We start from the raw sequence: 14,951 nt of genomic DNA, 5'->3' as shown, positions 1-14,951 counted from the left end.
GGGAATCACTCTTAATAGTTAAGCGTGCTGATGAACCAACCAGTAGCCTGTGGAGCATCTATCCAGCTTCTGAATTTACATGCCTGAAACACACACACACACACCCCTGACCACTGTTAGTCCTGCCCGCAGGCCACAGGTGCAAGACCTTGTACCGAGACCAGAAGTAGAGCCCAGAAACAAGTCACCTCTGAAGCTGATCGAGCTCCTTTGTAATCGTTGCCAAAAGCTTCCCCCCGGCCCCCGCCCTTGATCCTCATGAGCAGGCTTCCTGACCCCTTATCAGGTAAAAATGCCCTCCCCAGTGCTCACCCTAACCAATCACCTAATGCCACCCTTCCAGCAGGAATTTTCTTTGTCTTGAGGCTATAAAAATTGGCTACTAACCCACGAAAGGGGTCAGCTCTCCCTGGTCTGTCAGGAGGTATCAGCCTGCTTGCTCACAGCACCCACATTATCTCTGCTCTTTGTTCTCTATAAACTCATTCCTTTCTGAGATGCTCTGTGTATGGAAACTCTTTTCCAACCCACATTCGGACTGCCTCCACAACACCACTCTGGCCCTGGCTGACCCCTCTCCTTTCCCTTAAGCCTGAGACACTGAGGTTTTCTGCCTGGGCTCCTATGTCAGTGGTGGCAGGCCCTGGAGATGCCTTGCCCAGCAATAGAGGTCAGCAGTCAGGGAGGGTGGGGTCAGCCAGCCCTGGGCACCACCTGCATCTCCCACTACTAGGTGCCTTGTTGCCATCACTACCACTTGTGTCTCCCTCCTTTCACAGGTGCAGCTGTCTGTCATCACCCACAGAACCCAGAGTCTTGTGCTGGGCTCAAATTTTAATCCTGAGTCTCTAGAAAAAAACATCAGAAAGTACTCTCACTCCTCCAGTTTGAGTGGGGACATGCTGCCTTATGGATCCTTGCAGCGCTCTTCTGTTTCATCTACCTGGATGAAAGCTCGGTCGGCAGGGTGGCTGGGAGGCCCTGCTGGGGGAGTCAGGACTACCCGTGAGTGCTGTGATGACTGAGTGCCATGGGGTTGAGCTGGACCAGGGCTGAGCTGCTTGGGGATCATGGGGATGCTGGTGCGTGCCCAGTCCTGGTGTCCAGGAGGACGTAGAGTTCTTGGAGGCAGTGCACCCCAACATCGCACTTAGCCTTTCACCTCTTTCTTCCCCTCACTTGCACCACCCCCATCACTAACCAAAGCTCAAACCCACCTCGCACAGTCCAGCTTGCCCTGTTTTATTTTCTTTTGCTTAGCCTTCATCACTGTTTAATATCCCATAGTTTCTTTTTTAAAAGCTTCTCCATGAAGACAAGGATGCCATCTGTTTATTTTCACTGCACCCCCAGCACCTAATGGGTGTGCAGCACAAGCAGCTGCTCCATCAACCTGTTGAACAAATACGTAATGGAGCAGGACCCTATGGGGCCTTCCTGGGCCAGATCCCCACCCTCCCCTCGGCCCCAGAGTCCTCTGCCTGCCTCTTGTCTGTAGAAAAGCTTAGACTCTCAGGACTCCCCAGAGTCACAAAAGCCTTATTCAAGAATTAATGATTGAAGGTATGTGATTGTATAGTGACAAAAGTAGCAGTTGGGCCAGGAGAATTGGTAACAATTTAAACAGTAAATCAGCCATATGGCGGTGACAAAATCTTTAGTTCCTCCCTGAAGTACACAGCAGGGATAACAGTATCTCATGCACATCACTGAGTTGTTTTACAGGTTCTAAAACCACTACCAAAAGGAAGAGGTTAACCACCCAATGACCAGTGTGTATGTTTTAAGTTGCTTCAGTTGTGTCCGACTCTTTGTGACCCTATAGACTATATCCCACCAGGCTTCTCTGTCCATGGGATTCTACAGGCAAGAATACTGGAGTGAGTTGCCATGCCCTTCTCCAGGGGATCTTCCCAACCCAGGAATTGAACCCATATCTCTTACATCTACCTGCACTGGCAATCAGGTTCTTTACCACTAGTGCCACCTGGGAAGCCACTGGATGACCATTATTAGCATGTATATTCCAGACCTATTGGACCCTCAGGAGTGATCACGTTAACCCCCGGCACCCTGCCTGTTACCTCACTATCAGCCAACCAGAGAACTGTGCACAAGCTGATCATGTACTCTAAGACTCTCTCCCTCACGTTGCCTTTAAAAATGCTTCCCTGAAACCCATCAGGAAGTTCTAGTCTTTTGAGCACTAGCTGCCTGGACTCCTTGCTTTGCACCTGGAATAAATGCTGTACTTTCCTGCAGTACAACTGAGTGTCAGCAGATTGGCTTTACTGCAAGAACGTGAGCATACCAAGGTTTGGTTTGGTAACAAATGAATGGACATCTGGCCCCTTGGTGAGGCAGAAATCTGTACTTACTTTGGCAGAAAACTCAGAGACACTGAACCTGCTCCCCCACTACAAAAGGGATGAGCAACCTGGAGTCAGGGCTTTCTGTACATGTGCTACAGCAGCTCTGGTTTGCTTTTAGTAATAACAAAGGACCTTGGGATTTTATCTTTTTAAATCTAATTTCTGAAGAAAAAAATTGAAAGTAATAGAAAGGCAAAAAGAAGGAAAAAAGTCTTATGTATTATTCTAAGTAATTGTCACAGTTTTCTCTTTTAGTATATTTCTTTCTAGACTTTTCTATGCCTGCAGAGGACAGCTTCAAAGGTGAAAAACATGGATTAACAATATATAAACAGTTTATCAATAACATATATAAACATATATGTTACCTCACTTACATTTTCATATATTTCATATATTATAATATACTAAATACATTTTTTCTTAATCTCCAGTTACCTAAATTTAAAGCAAGTGGTCCAACTATTAACATGTGAAAATGCTATAAATACAGTAGCTTCTCAATGTTTCTCGGTTTTGAATATGAAAGTGTATTTATTTTAGTTTTTAAAAAAATTAATGATAATGCTCATTACTTTGAATTCAGGGGTAGTTTACCTAAAAACACACTGAGCATAATATTTAAAAATGTAACTAACACACTGCCTAAAGTCTGTTTCCAGACTTTGCTGATATCCTGAGTATGTACAGTTGGTTCCTGACTTACGATGGTTCATCTTTATGATGGTGTGAAAGAAATATGAATTCAGAGAAAACTATACTTTGAATTGTGAATTTCTATCCTTTCCCAGGGCTTCCCTGGTGGCTCAGTGGTAAAGAATCCAAATATTCATTGGAAGGACAATTGCTGAAGCTGAAGCTCTAATACTTTGGCCACATGATGTGAAGAGCTGACTCACTGGAAAAGACCCTAATGCTGGGAAAGATTGAAGGCAGGAGGAGAAGGGGACGATAGAGGATGAGATGGTTAGATAGCATTGCCGACTCAATGGACATGAATTTTAGCAAACTCTGGGAGATAGTAAAGGACACAGGAACCTGGCATGCTGCAGTCCATGGGGCTGCAGAGAGTGGACACGACTTAGGGACTGAACAACAACAACGATCCTTTCCCACCTAGTGCTGTGTGGTCCAGTGCCTTTGTAGTGCTGGACAGTGGCAGTCACAGCTCCTTCCAGTCAACCACATGATCACAAGGGTGAATAACCAGTATGTGGACAGCCATTCTGTTTTTTGTTTTCAGCAAATTATAGGAGATAATCAACACAATTATAAATAGGCTTTGTGATAGATGAGTTTGCCCACCTGTTGGCTAATGTACATGTTCTGTGCCCAGTTAAGGTAAACTTAGCTAAGCTAGGATGTTCAGGTGTCTTAAATACATTCTCAACCTGTGGTATTTTCAACTTATGATAGGTTTACTGGGATGCAACCCTACTGTAAGTCAAGAAAGCGGGACTTCCCTGGTGGTCCAGTGGTTAAGAATCAGCCTGCCAATGTAGGAGACTTGGGTTTGATCCCTCCTCCGGGAAGATCCCACATCCATGGAGCCACTAAGCCTGTGAGCCACAACTACTGAACTTACAAGCCACAATTACTGAAGCTGCGTGCCCAGAGCCTGTGCTCTGCAAGAAGAGAAGTCACTGCAATGAGAGGCCCCACTTGCTGCAACTAGAGAAAGCTCACGAGCAGCAACGAAGACCCAGCACAGCCCCCCAAAAGATAAGTCAAGGAAGCTCTGTACTCAGTCTAGAGAGAACACTCCTAAAGTGGGATCCACACTCATTCTGCCTGCCACCTGCATTTCTCTTCCCGAGGACACAGACTTGCTCAGTGGACCCTGCTGTTCTTGGCAGGACTTCTTTGAGGTTCACTGAACTAGCCCCTTGCTCTTGGAGAAAGGCAACATTTCCAGGCCCTCTGCCATCATCACCATGCTGTCGGGTGCCCTGACTACATAACCCTCTTGTCCTCACCGAGTGCTGGGCATGCAGACAGCTGTGTTGTGACCAGCAAGATGGAAGGTCTAACACGGCCCAGACCCAGTGTTGCTTAAAAGATCCCGAGGTCATGGGGACGCTGTGTACCTCCTGACCCCCAGGGGAAGTGGTAATTTGGAGACAGAATGAGAGCAGATTAGTATGGGAGGCAGGGCATGGAACCGGAAATGGTATTTTACTCTATTTTTAAGCCAGCTGGAAAAACAGAAGCAAACAGGGCCTGGTAACATCACAAATAAGTGGGACAAAGATTCCCACAGGGTGAAAGAGGCAGCCTGTCTTCCAGAGCCTGGGCAAAGCATTGCCCATGATGCTTCTGAGGGTCAATGGTTACCAACAACGTCCTGGGTGTAACCAACCACGTTCCCAGCCATTAACCCTGTGCTAGCTGTCTCCAGAGCATGCCTGCTCAGTAAGGGATTCCATGACGCAACCCAGAAAGCAGAGAGAAGTTAAACTCAGGTGAGGAATTCAACTTCTGAGTAACAGGGAAAGAGAAGGCCACAAGGCAAAAGAGCCCGTTTTGCAAAAATGTTGGGAAGATTTAGAAAATAATCTGTCTTTTTATGATTCAGCTAAGGGCTGTGCCTGCAAACATATCAAATGCAGTTTTATGTATTTAATATGATTTCAATAAGATTCAAATACATTTTTATGTTGAGAAAATAGCAGTGAGTGGTTTCCTTTTTATGGAATAATAGCTGCTAGTTGATTTACAATGTTGTGTTAGTTTCAGGTGTACGGCAAAGTGCTTCAGTCATATATATATATATATATATATGCATATTTGTTGTTCAGTTGCTAAGTAATATTGGACTCTTTGTGACTCCATGAACTACAGTATGTTTGTATACATATACATTATAATAATTAATATGTATTATATACATTATATGTTAATATATATTAATGCATATTGATATATAATATATATTAAAATATATGTATCTATTAATATATACTTCTACCAGTGGAGCCTTATATATAGTATATTATATTAGTATAGTTTATTAAATTATATATAGTATATTAAATATATTATATTAAATATATGTTAAACATATATTAAATATATTATATCTACTATATATAGTTTATTAAATTATAGTATGTTAAATACATTAAGGTATTAATATACTTTATTAATATATTAATATAATATATAGTATATATACTACATATTATATATAATGTTTTATATGTAATATATACACTATATATTATATATAATATGTATTATATATACATATATATGGGCTTCCTTGGTGGCCCAGATGGTAAAGATGGTAAAGATGGGAGGCCTGAGTTCGATCCCTGGGTTGGGAAGATCCCCTGAAGAAAATGGTAACCCACTCCAGAATTTTTACCTGGAGAATCCCTTGGACAGAGGAGCCTGGCGGGCTACATACAGTCCATGGGGTCACAAAGAGTGCCTAACACTTTCACTTTCATACGTATATATTAAATATATATATATATATTGAGTATATATATATACTTTATATATATATAAAGTTTATTTCTCCTAGAAATAAGCTGTGACCCTGAACTAGTGGGCAGTCACTCCTCGCCCTTCTTTTTTCGGTTCTGGCAACAACAGGCCCTTGAGCCCCAGGTCTGATCTCTATGTGCATCTACAGGACAGGTGCCGTGGCGGGAGCAGCAGACTCCCAGCTGAGAGCAGGAGGGAGGGAAGCGGGAGCTGGCAGCTCTCTGAGAAGCGCAGCTGTGCGGTGGCCTAGCATGCGTGGGCACCAGGGAGCTGGGGTTCCTCCCCTCAGCTGGCCCTTCTTCCTCCTCCTGTCTGTCAGAAAGAAAAATAAGGTCGGCCATCCCTCCTCTCTCTGTGGATTCCACATCTTGGACTCAACCAATCAGGAATTGAAAAGATTAAAAAAAATTCCTGAAAGACCCAAAAAGCAAAACTTGAATTTGCATCTGGCAGGCAATGCTTTACATAGCATTTACATTGTATTTACAACTATTGACATATCATTTACATTGTACTAGGCATTATATGTAACCTAGCTATGATTTAAAGTATGTAGGAGTGTTGTTAAGACAAGCAAATCCTCAGAGTTCTCATCACAAATTTTTTTCTATTCCTTTAATTTTGTGTTTATATGAGATGATGGATATTTACTATCTTGTGAAAACATCTCATGATGTATGTAAGTCTAGTCATCATGCTGCACACCTTAAACTTACACTTGGTTGTTCAGTCGCTCAGTCATGTCTGACTCTTTGCAACCCCATGGACTGTAGCCCACCAGGCTTCTCTGTCCATGGGATTCTACAGGCAAGAATACTGGAGTGAGTTGCCATGCCCTTCTCCAGGGGATCTTCCCAACCCAGGGATTGAACCCATGTCTCTTGCATTGCCAGGTGGATTTTTTACTACTGACCGCCAGAGAAGCCTCCAAACTTATCCAGTGCTGTATATCAATTATGGGATTCCCTGGTAGTTCAGCTGGTAAAGAATCCGCCTGTATATCAATTATATCACAATGAAATTGAAAGAAAAAGAAATGAAGTATAAAGGAGGATGTGGGTGGGTAACATGCAGAAATTGCACCATTTTATATAAGGCACCTGAGCATCTGTGCGTTTTGGCATCTGCAGAGGTCCTGGAATCAATCCCCTACAGATAGGGGGGATGACTGTAGTTGTCTCAATCGGGCTTGACGTTCCAAAGGTCATTGGAAGCCTGAGAAATGCTCATCACAGCAGCAACTTGCCACTTTGGGACTGTCCCACTGGGAAACTTGGAAAGCTGGGAACTATGAGTGTTGCTGAGGATGGTGGGAGACAGGAGCCAGTTCTGGAAAGCTGTCAGGCTCAACTGAGTCACCTGAACTGACAGATGTGCTGTGGTTCCACTCCTGGGTATGTAAATATCAAAAATAGTTTCAGCCATGTCCATGAGGAGACCTGTGTAGATGTCTCCTGCACAGCATCTGTGTGGTGACAAGCTGGAGGCAACAGGGAGCCATCCCCCACTCCCAAAAGAGAAAGAGGAAGAAAATGCAAGGACTCGAGCCCCAGGCACCATGCAGCCTGGGCAGCTCAGAGGAGAGGCACCCACAGCCAGACAGGGCCTCAGGAAGGGCTCTGAGTGACACCAAGAACCAGGTCCACACAGTGCCGAAATGCACGCCTGCAAAACAGGACAAGCTGGGATGCAAGTAGGTGTTCAACAGAAAGGTGTCATTAGATGCATCACAGGGCTGGGGGGTGGTGGGTGATGTTGGAGAGGGAAGTGGGGATAAAGGGAGAAATAAATAAAATGAGAGAACAAGGAGGAAAGTGGGGGATAGGATGGATTAGGAGATTAGGATTGACATATATACACTACTGTGTATAAGAAACACATTAATGTATGTATAAAATAGCTGAGAAAAGAAGAGAAGCTAAAGGCAAAGGAGAAACAGAAAGATATACCCACCTGACTGCAGAGTTCCAAAGAATAGCAAGGAGAGATAAGAAAGCCTTCCTCAGTGATCAATGCAGAGAAATAGAAGAAAACAATAGAATGGGAAAGACTAGAGATCTCTTCAAGAAAATTAGAGATACCAAGGGAACATTTCATGCAAAGATGGGCACAATAAAGGACAGAAATGGTATGGACCTAACAGAAGCAGAGGATATTAAGAAGAGGTGGCAATAATACACAGAAGAACTGTACAAAAAAGATCTTCATGACCCAGATAACCATGATGGTGTGATCATTCACCTAGAGCCAGACATCCTGGAATGTAAAGTGAAGTGGGCCTTAGGAACCATCACTACGAACAAAGTAAGCGGAGGTGATGGAATTCTAGCTGACCTATTTCAGGTCCTAAAAGATGATGCTGTTAAAGTGCTGCACTCAATATGTCAGCAAATTTGGAAAACTCAGCAGTGGTCACAGGACTGGAAAAGGTCAGTTTTCATTCTAATCCCAAAGAAAGGCAATGCCAAAGAATGTTCCAACTACCACACAATTGCACTCATCTCACATGCTAGCAAAATAATGCTCAAAATTCTCCAAGCCATGCTTCAACAGTATGTGAACTGTGAACTTTCAGATGTTCAAGATGGATTTAGAAAAGGCAAAGGAACCAGAGATCAAATGGTCAACTTCTGTTGGATCACTGAAAAAGCAAGAGAGTTCCAGAGAAACATCTATTTCTGCTTTATTGACTATGCCAAAGCCTTTGACTGTGTGGATCACAGCAAACTGTGGAAAATTCTTAAAGAGATGGGAATACCAGATCACCTGACCTGCTTCCTGAGAAATCTGTATGCAGATCGGAAGCAACAGTTAGAACTGGACATGGAACAACAGACTGGTTCCAATAAATGTCAGGCTGGATGAAGCACAAGCTGGAATCAAGATTGCCAGGAGAAATATCAATAACCTCAGATACGCAAATGATACCACCCTTATGGCAGAAAGCAAAGAACAAAAGAGTCTCTTGATAAAAGTGAAAGAGGAGAGTGAAAAAGTTGGCTTAAACTCAACATTCAAAAAACAAAGATCATGGCATCTGGTCCCATCACTTCATGGCAAATACATGGGGAAACAGTGGAAACAGTGGGTGACTTTATTTTTTGGGGCTCCAAAATCACTGCAGATAGTGATTGCAGCCATGAAATTAAAAGACGCTTGCTCCTTGGAAGAAAAGCTATGACTAATCTAGACAGCTTATTAAAAAGCAGAGGCATTACTTTGCTGATAAAGGTCCGTCTAGTCAAAACTATGGTTTTTCCAGTAGTCATGTATGGATGTGAGAGTTGGACTATAACGAAAGCTGAGCACTGAAGTATTGATGCGTTTGAACTGTGGTTGTTGGAGAAGACTCTTGAGAGTCCCTTGGACTGCAAGGAGATCAATTAATCCTCAAGGAAATCAGTCCTGAATATTCATTTGGAAGGCTGATGCTGAAACTGAAACTCCAATACTTTGGCCACCTGATGCAAAGAACTGACTCATTGGAAAAGACCCTGATGCTGGGAAAGATTGAAGGCAGGAGGAGAAGGGGACGACAGAGGATGAGATGGCTGGATGGCATCACTGACTCAATGGACATGAGTTTGAGCAAGCTCTAGGAGTTGGTGATAGATAGGGAAGCCTGGTGTGCTGCAGTCCCTGGGGTCGAAAAGAGTCAGACAGGACTGAGCAACTGAACTGAACTGAAGTGAATTGACCTGAGCTGAACTGAACTGAATATATAAAATGGGCTTCCCTGGTGGTGCTTGTAAAGAATCCAGCTGCCAACGCAGGAGAGTCAGGTTTGATTGCTGGGTCAGGAAGATCCCCTGGAGAAGGAAATGGCTCCAGTATCTTTTTCTGGAAAATTTTATGGAAAGAGGAGCCTGGCGGGCTGCTGTCCATGGGGTTGCAAAGAGTTAGACACGACTGAGTGACTGAACACAAACACATGTAAAAGATAGATAACTGATGATAACCAAGTGTAGAGCACGGAGAACTCTACTCAGTGTAATTCAAGGAAGGGATATATGTATATGTGTGACTGATTCACTTTGCCCTACAGCAGAAACTAAGGCAGCATTGTATTTTTTCCCAATAAAATTTTTTTTTAAATTAATTAGTTTGTTAAATGAGGGAGGCCTTGGCCATGGCAGGTCACCTCCACCCCTGATCCAGAGGTTCCAACCACTGAAGATGGTTGTCCTCTTGCTCTCTGTCCCTCCGTGGCTCCACCAGTGCTTGCCTCACGTCCATCCACTCACCTGCCTGACCTTCCTTTCTACGACACTTGTCCCAGGCCCACCTAGTGATAGTTCTTATTAAAGGGGCAGTGAGGGTCCTGCCCCCTCTGCTGGTTTCCCTGGTAACCGATGAGCCCACCTGGTTCAGTGTCCCCTGTAACTGATAACCTCCCCCTGCCCCTGGGAGCAAAATCTGCCACCAGGACCTGCTGCTTTGGCAGCACAGCGAATGTGGGTGTCACCCCAGGACCCTGCTTCCAATGTGTAAGCCCCCCATCCATGAAACCAATGATGTCTCTGTTGCTGACTCTGAGTGCTTTCTTGGGTCTTGAAACTGGGCAAGTGCAGGGCTTGTAGGCCTGCTGGGGGACAGCCCGACAGTGAGGAAAGGAGGGAGTGGGTCTAGGAGGAGAGACATGGGAAGCCTTGCCCCTCACAGGGAGGGAGACTGTGTGTCTGTCCTGTCCTGGAGGCGAGCACAGGACCTTCCACGAAGTCCTAATCTCCCCGTGAAATATGAGAAGGGGGATGCAAGGGTTAATAGTCAGTCACCTGTCACTCTGGCTAAGCCATGAAAAGAACAGCATAGATAGAGAATAAAAGCCAGATATAGCAACTAAGTATAATCTAAACAAAAAGTACATCAGGCTGATTAGTTGAGGTTGTTATGCTCTGCTGAGCTAAGGAGGAACATGGTGTGGACCTTGGAATGCTGGGTCAGCGCAAGTTCAGAACACTGCTTGTGCACGCACTGATGGTTCTTCCGATGTTCCTGAGAAGACTGCTGCCCCTGGCTGTGTGATGCCCTTGGTACTAGGAGGTAACACAAAAGTACAGAGAGGAGCATTAACTCTGGGATGTGACTGTGGGCATGGGAACCTTATGTTATCTAAAAACCGGATACTTTCTGCATACCAAGAAGTCCATAAAAGCGATGTGGAATCGGTCAGCCAGGCTCTTGATCCTAGAGGTCATGAGTCCCCTGGTCCCATCTTTAAAACACCAATACAGTATACCAACACATATATATATGGAATTTAGGAAGATGGTAATGATGACACTATATGCGAGACAGCAAGAGACACAGATGTAAAGAACAGACTTTCAGACTATGTGGGAGAAGGCGAGTGTGGGATGATCTGAGAGAATAGCATTGAAACATGTATATTACCGTATGTGAAACAGATCGCCAGTCCAGGTTCGATGCATGAGACAGGGCGCTCCGGGCTGGTTCACTGGGATGACCCTGAGGGATGGGATGGGGAGGGAGGAGGGAGGGGGGTTCAGGATGGGGAATACATGTACACCCACGGCTGATTCATATCAATGTATGGCAAAAACCACTACAATATTGTAAAGTAATTAGCCTCCAATTAAAATAAATAAATTAAAAGAAAAGAAAAAAAACAATGCAAAAAAAAATTGCTTACATAAAAATGAGGCTTCAATGAGGGGTTTTATTTGTCTTTTTGGTTTGGACAGAAGCCAGGGGCAAGTAATGAAGCTTCAGGTATAATAATGATGTTTTATTCTAGTGAGCAAGTAAGAGACAAATATTCAAGTCAATGGCAGGTTGTAACTGAAAAAGATATTTCCTCCATGTGGTAGTTAACATTAAAATATTTCAAACAATAATAGAAAAAAACAAATGTGGTATATCCAAACAATGGAATATTATTCAGCAATAAAAAAGAGTGAAGTACTGAAAAAAAAAAAAAAAAGAGGCAGGGTGGCGGGGTGGGGATGGGGACAAAAATCAGTGAGGTCCAGCTGTTGGAGCTTTTACAAACCATTGAGAAACGTTGCTGGCGGTTCCATCTTTAGATTTAGGAACATGGGAGAAGGTAGAGAAACTTCTTTGCAGGGGAGTGCCCTTGTCTGTGTCTATCTGGTCAACTTGGACATTGATAAAATCCATTTTGGAACCTCTTCAGACCCTTAAAAGCTCAGAAGGGAGAGAGGTTGAATGTGAAACCCCATCAGAGGGAGGACCTGAATATACAGAGCCTGAGGGGCCACCTCAAGCTCTTCCTCCCTTAGGACAGACAGCAGTTCTGTCACCCCTCCAGAAAGGTATTTGGCGGGCTCGACAGGAGGGGTGATTTGGAGGTTATGGCCATGGCATTTCCACTGACAACACATGAACACATGACAACACATGAGCTCCTGGGACAGATCCTAACAATCCTGGTGGGGTGTATGAGGCTATACACAAGCAGATTCAAAATGTTAAAGGAACGTAAGCAAGCTGTTCAGAATTATGGAGTAAATTCTCCTTTTACCTTGGGAATAGTGCAGGGACTAGCTGAGGGTTCCTGTTTGATTATGGCAGCTCATAACCAAGCCAGGTAGATCCCCATCTCTTTAGATCAATTGATAGGCAGTGGAAATTGGGGGAGAACTCAAGATCAAGTGCTTATGGAAGATCAGGCTGTAAAACAGGTGAGGCGACACTATGTAAGAGCCTGGGAGAAAACAGAGGTTAAAGGACAGGCTATCTTTACTTTAAAAGAAGACCTCACTGCCCCAGAGAGACAATCCCTTCTGGGACAACATCTTATCAGTCAGGCCACCCCTGTCATCAGACCCCATTTGAACACTCTCCGGTTTATTTTTTAGCTATGAACCTATGACTACAAAAAAGAGAGATGACATTTTTGACACTGAACGGCCAGGATATTCTTTAGACTCCAGAGAAGACAGGTTAAAATAAAATCGTTTTTGAAATTGCAAAACCGGTTCTTCTTGCATGTACAATTAGGAAAAAGTTGGCTTGTTAAAATACTTTTTTGAAGTTCCAATTCTGCCTGAGAAACAAAAACGGGCCTGGGAAAAAAACCTGAAGTTAACTCTTATCATGTCCTTGGGATACACAACCCACTCTATCTGGGACTCCTCCAGCCATGAACAAATTGGTAGAACTCAAACCCAGAGAAAAAAAGAAGGGGCGAAGAGACATTTTACATTTCAAGAGGAAAACTATGAGATCTCTGTCTATCTGTCTAAATTTATCTGTATCTTAGTGTGTGTCTTTGTTTTAGGATAATATGAGGTTAATTTATAAATGAGCTCTATTTAATCCCAGGTTCACATGACTGAGAAGTATTCAATATTAACTATCTAACATTAATGTTTTGTTTGTTAAGCTAATTATGTCTTGAGATATCAACATTGTGTACTACTTTTATTGTGCCTAGGCTTAATGTAAGCTCAATTTGTCGACAAGGAAAGTAACTCTAGTGAAGAAACTTTAAAAATAACACACACACACACACACAAATATATATGAGACGAAACTTTTAGATAAACTCCACTAAAAATAATTATATTTTAGAAATGTCTATCTAAAATAATCTGAGGACTGAAGTAACTTAAATTTCTAGGGTTGTGCTAAACTAAATGATAAAAGTTTATTAAATATCTAGGTCATTTCCAAATAGATTAAGATTTTGAAATGTTAATTACTGAACACTAACAGAGAAATTAAAGAGATTTTGGATTATTAATAAATATGTTTGGTGCCATCCCGAGATGTTCTCTATTAAGAAAAAAATTAAAACTGGTATTTATGTTCACAGTCTACAAAATGCTAATATAAAAGACAATTCATGGTTTCTTAAGGAAAATGAGATTTATGTTCTTAATAAAAAAGTATGAAAAATAAAATTACAGTCTATTAAAAAAAAGTGAGCCTCAACTTACAGGTGGTTATTTGCTAAGTAGATGAATGAAGTGATGAATACAAAAAAATGTAAAAAAGGTTTGTGGCAAGTGAAAGAAGAGTTTTGTGCATGGTACATTTTCTTAAGACATTAAACTGCCTTTTAAGTCTTATTGTTACTTTGACTATAAGCTGGTACCAATCTGGAATTTGGTTTTCTCTTCCTGTTAAAAGGACAAAGTTTGGAATATGGTTTTTGATAACAGATTACATAAATTTCTTTTTCTTTAAGTGATTCATACTTGCTTATAAAATCTTTTGTTACTTTGATAAAATGAATGAGTATTATTTCACAATGATCTATTGAGACTATGGCACATATGGACAAAGATCCTTCTGCTTTTACAAAATTAACCCCTCATCAGGAAATTTAAAAAGGATAAACAATGGTTATAAACCAAACAGTCAGGGCTATGGGAAGTCTAAGACAGCCACTTGGTTTTTCCTGGGTCCCTGACAAACCTCACTTTTATTTCATAAGCTAAAGCCTTTCCTGGCTTCAGGGTTGATATCTCACAATAGAAACAAAAATGGTTAAAATGTGTTTTCTACAATCTCCAGTGATTGGGGCATCCACTTTGCTGGACAGGGCATACAGACATTGGCAAAAAACTTCACAAAACTTCTTGCAGACTATCATTTTTACTGACGTCCTCGGTTCTCAGGCAAGGATCACAGAACAAAGAGATTGGTTACATGAGATTGAACAGACTGCTAAAACTGACTACGATTTTAGTGACTTTTTGTCTGACATATTACTGGCTTCTAATTTTTGTTTTCAGATATAAAAAAGCTCTTCTCCTCAAGTCACTGATGGTTTAAAACAATTTAGTGATTTACACCTGTGGGTAAAACTAAAACGTTTGTCTTTTCTCTTTGCCTCTTCCCTCCAGAAATTGGAGTTGTGAACAGCCTCATCAAGGTAAAAAGGACTGTCTCCAGACATATACAAAAATCTCAGAGTATACTGAGGAGCTCTAAAAGAAATACCCACCCAACTGATGTCAGGCCTATGACATCTAATATGTTTCACTGAATCTTCAGTTCTAGTTTTGTTAATTGAGATCTGTATTTACTAAGGAGTCTTTCCTGGTAGCTCAGATGGTAGAGGTCTGCCTGCAATGCGGGAGACCTGGGTTCAAT

The 14,951-nt window shown here is 42.5% G+C and overlaps 1 protein-coding gene and 1 long non-coding RNA gene across 3 annotated transcripts in view; one reads left to right on the top strand and one right to left on the bottom strand.

The window, feature by feature from the left end:
• The window catches only part of LOC145539881 (uncharacterized), a 34,248-nt gene extending 29,210 nt beyond the window's left edge, over positions 1–5,038 (top strand). Inside the window, exon 2 of the long non-coding RNA XR_014078024.1 lies at positions 3,789–5,038. This is a non-coding gene — a long non-coding RNA (uncharacterized LOC145539881). The remainder of the gene's footprint in view (positions 1–3,788) is intronic.
• Positions 1–14,951, bottom strand: part of FAM3B (FAM3 metabolism regulating signaling molecule B) — a 93,839-nt gene that overhangs the window by 34,895 nt on the left and 43,993 nt on the right. The gene's annotated exons all lie outside the window — the stretch shown is intronic.

The sequence above is a fragment of the Giraffa tippelskirchi genome, chromosome 2, assembly GCF_054371585.1.
Source record: "Giraffa tippelskirchi isolate mGirTip1 chromosome 2, T2T-mGirTip1v1.2.pri, whole genome shotgun sequence".
In the NCBI taxonomy this organism is placed as follows: Eukaryota; Metazoa; Chordata; class Mammalia; order Artiodactyla; family Giraffidae; genus Giraffa; species Giraffa tippelskirchi.
Note: the sequence above shows the minus strand (reverse complement) of the source record. Positions and strands in the feature narration are given on the sequence as shown.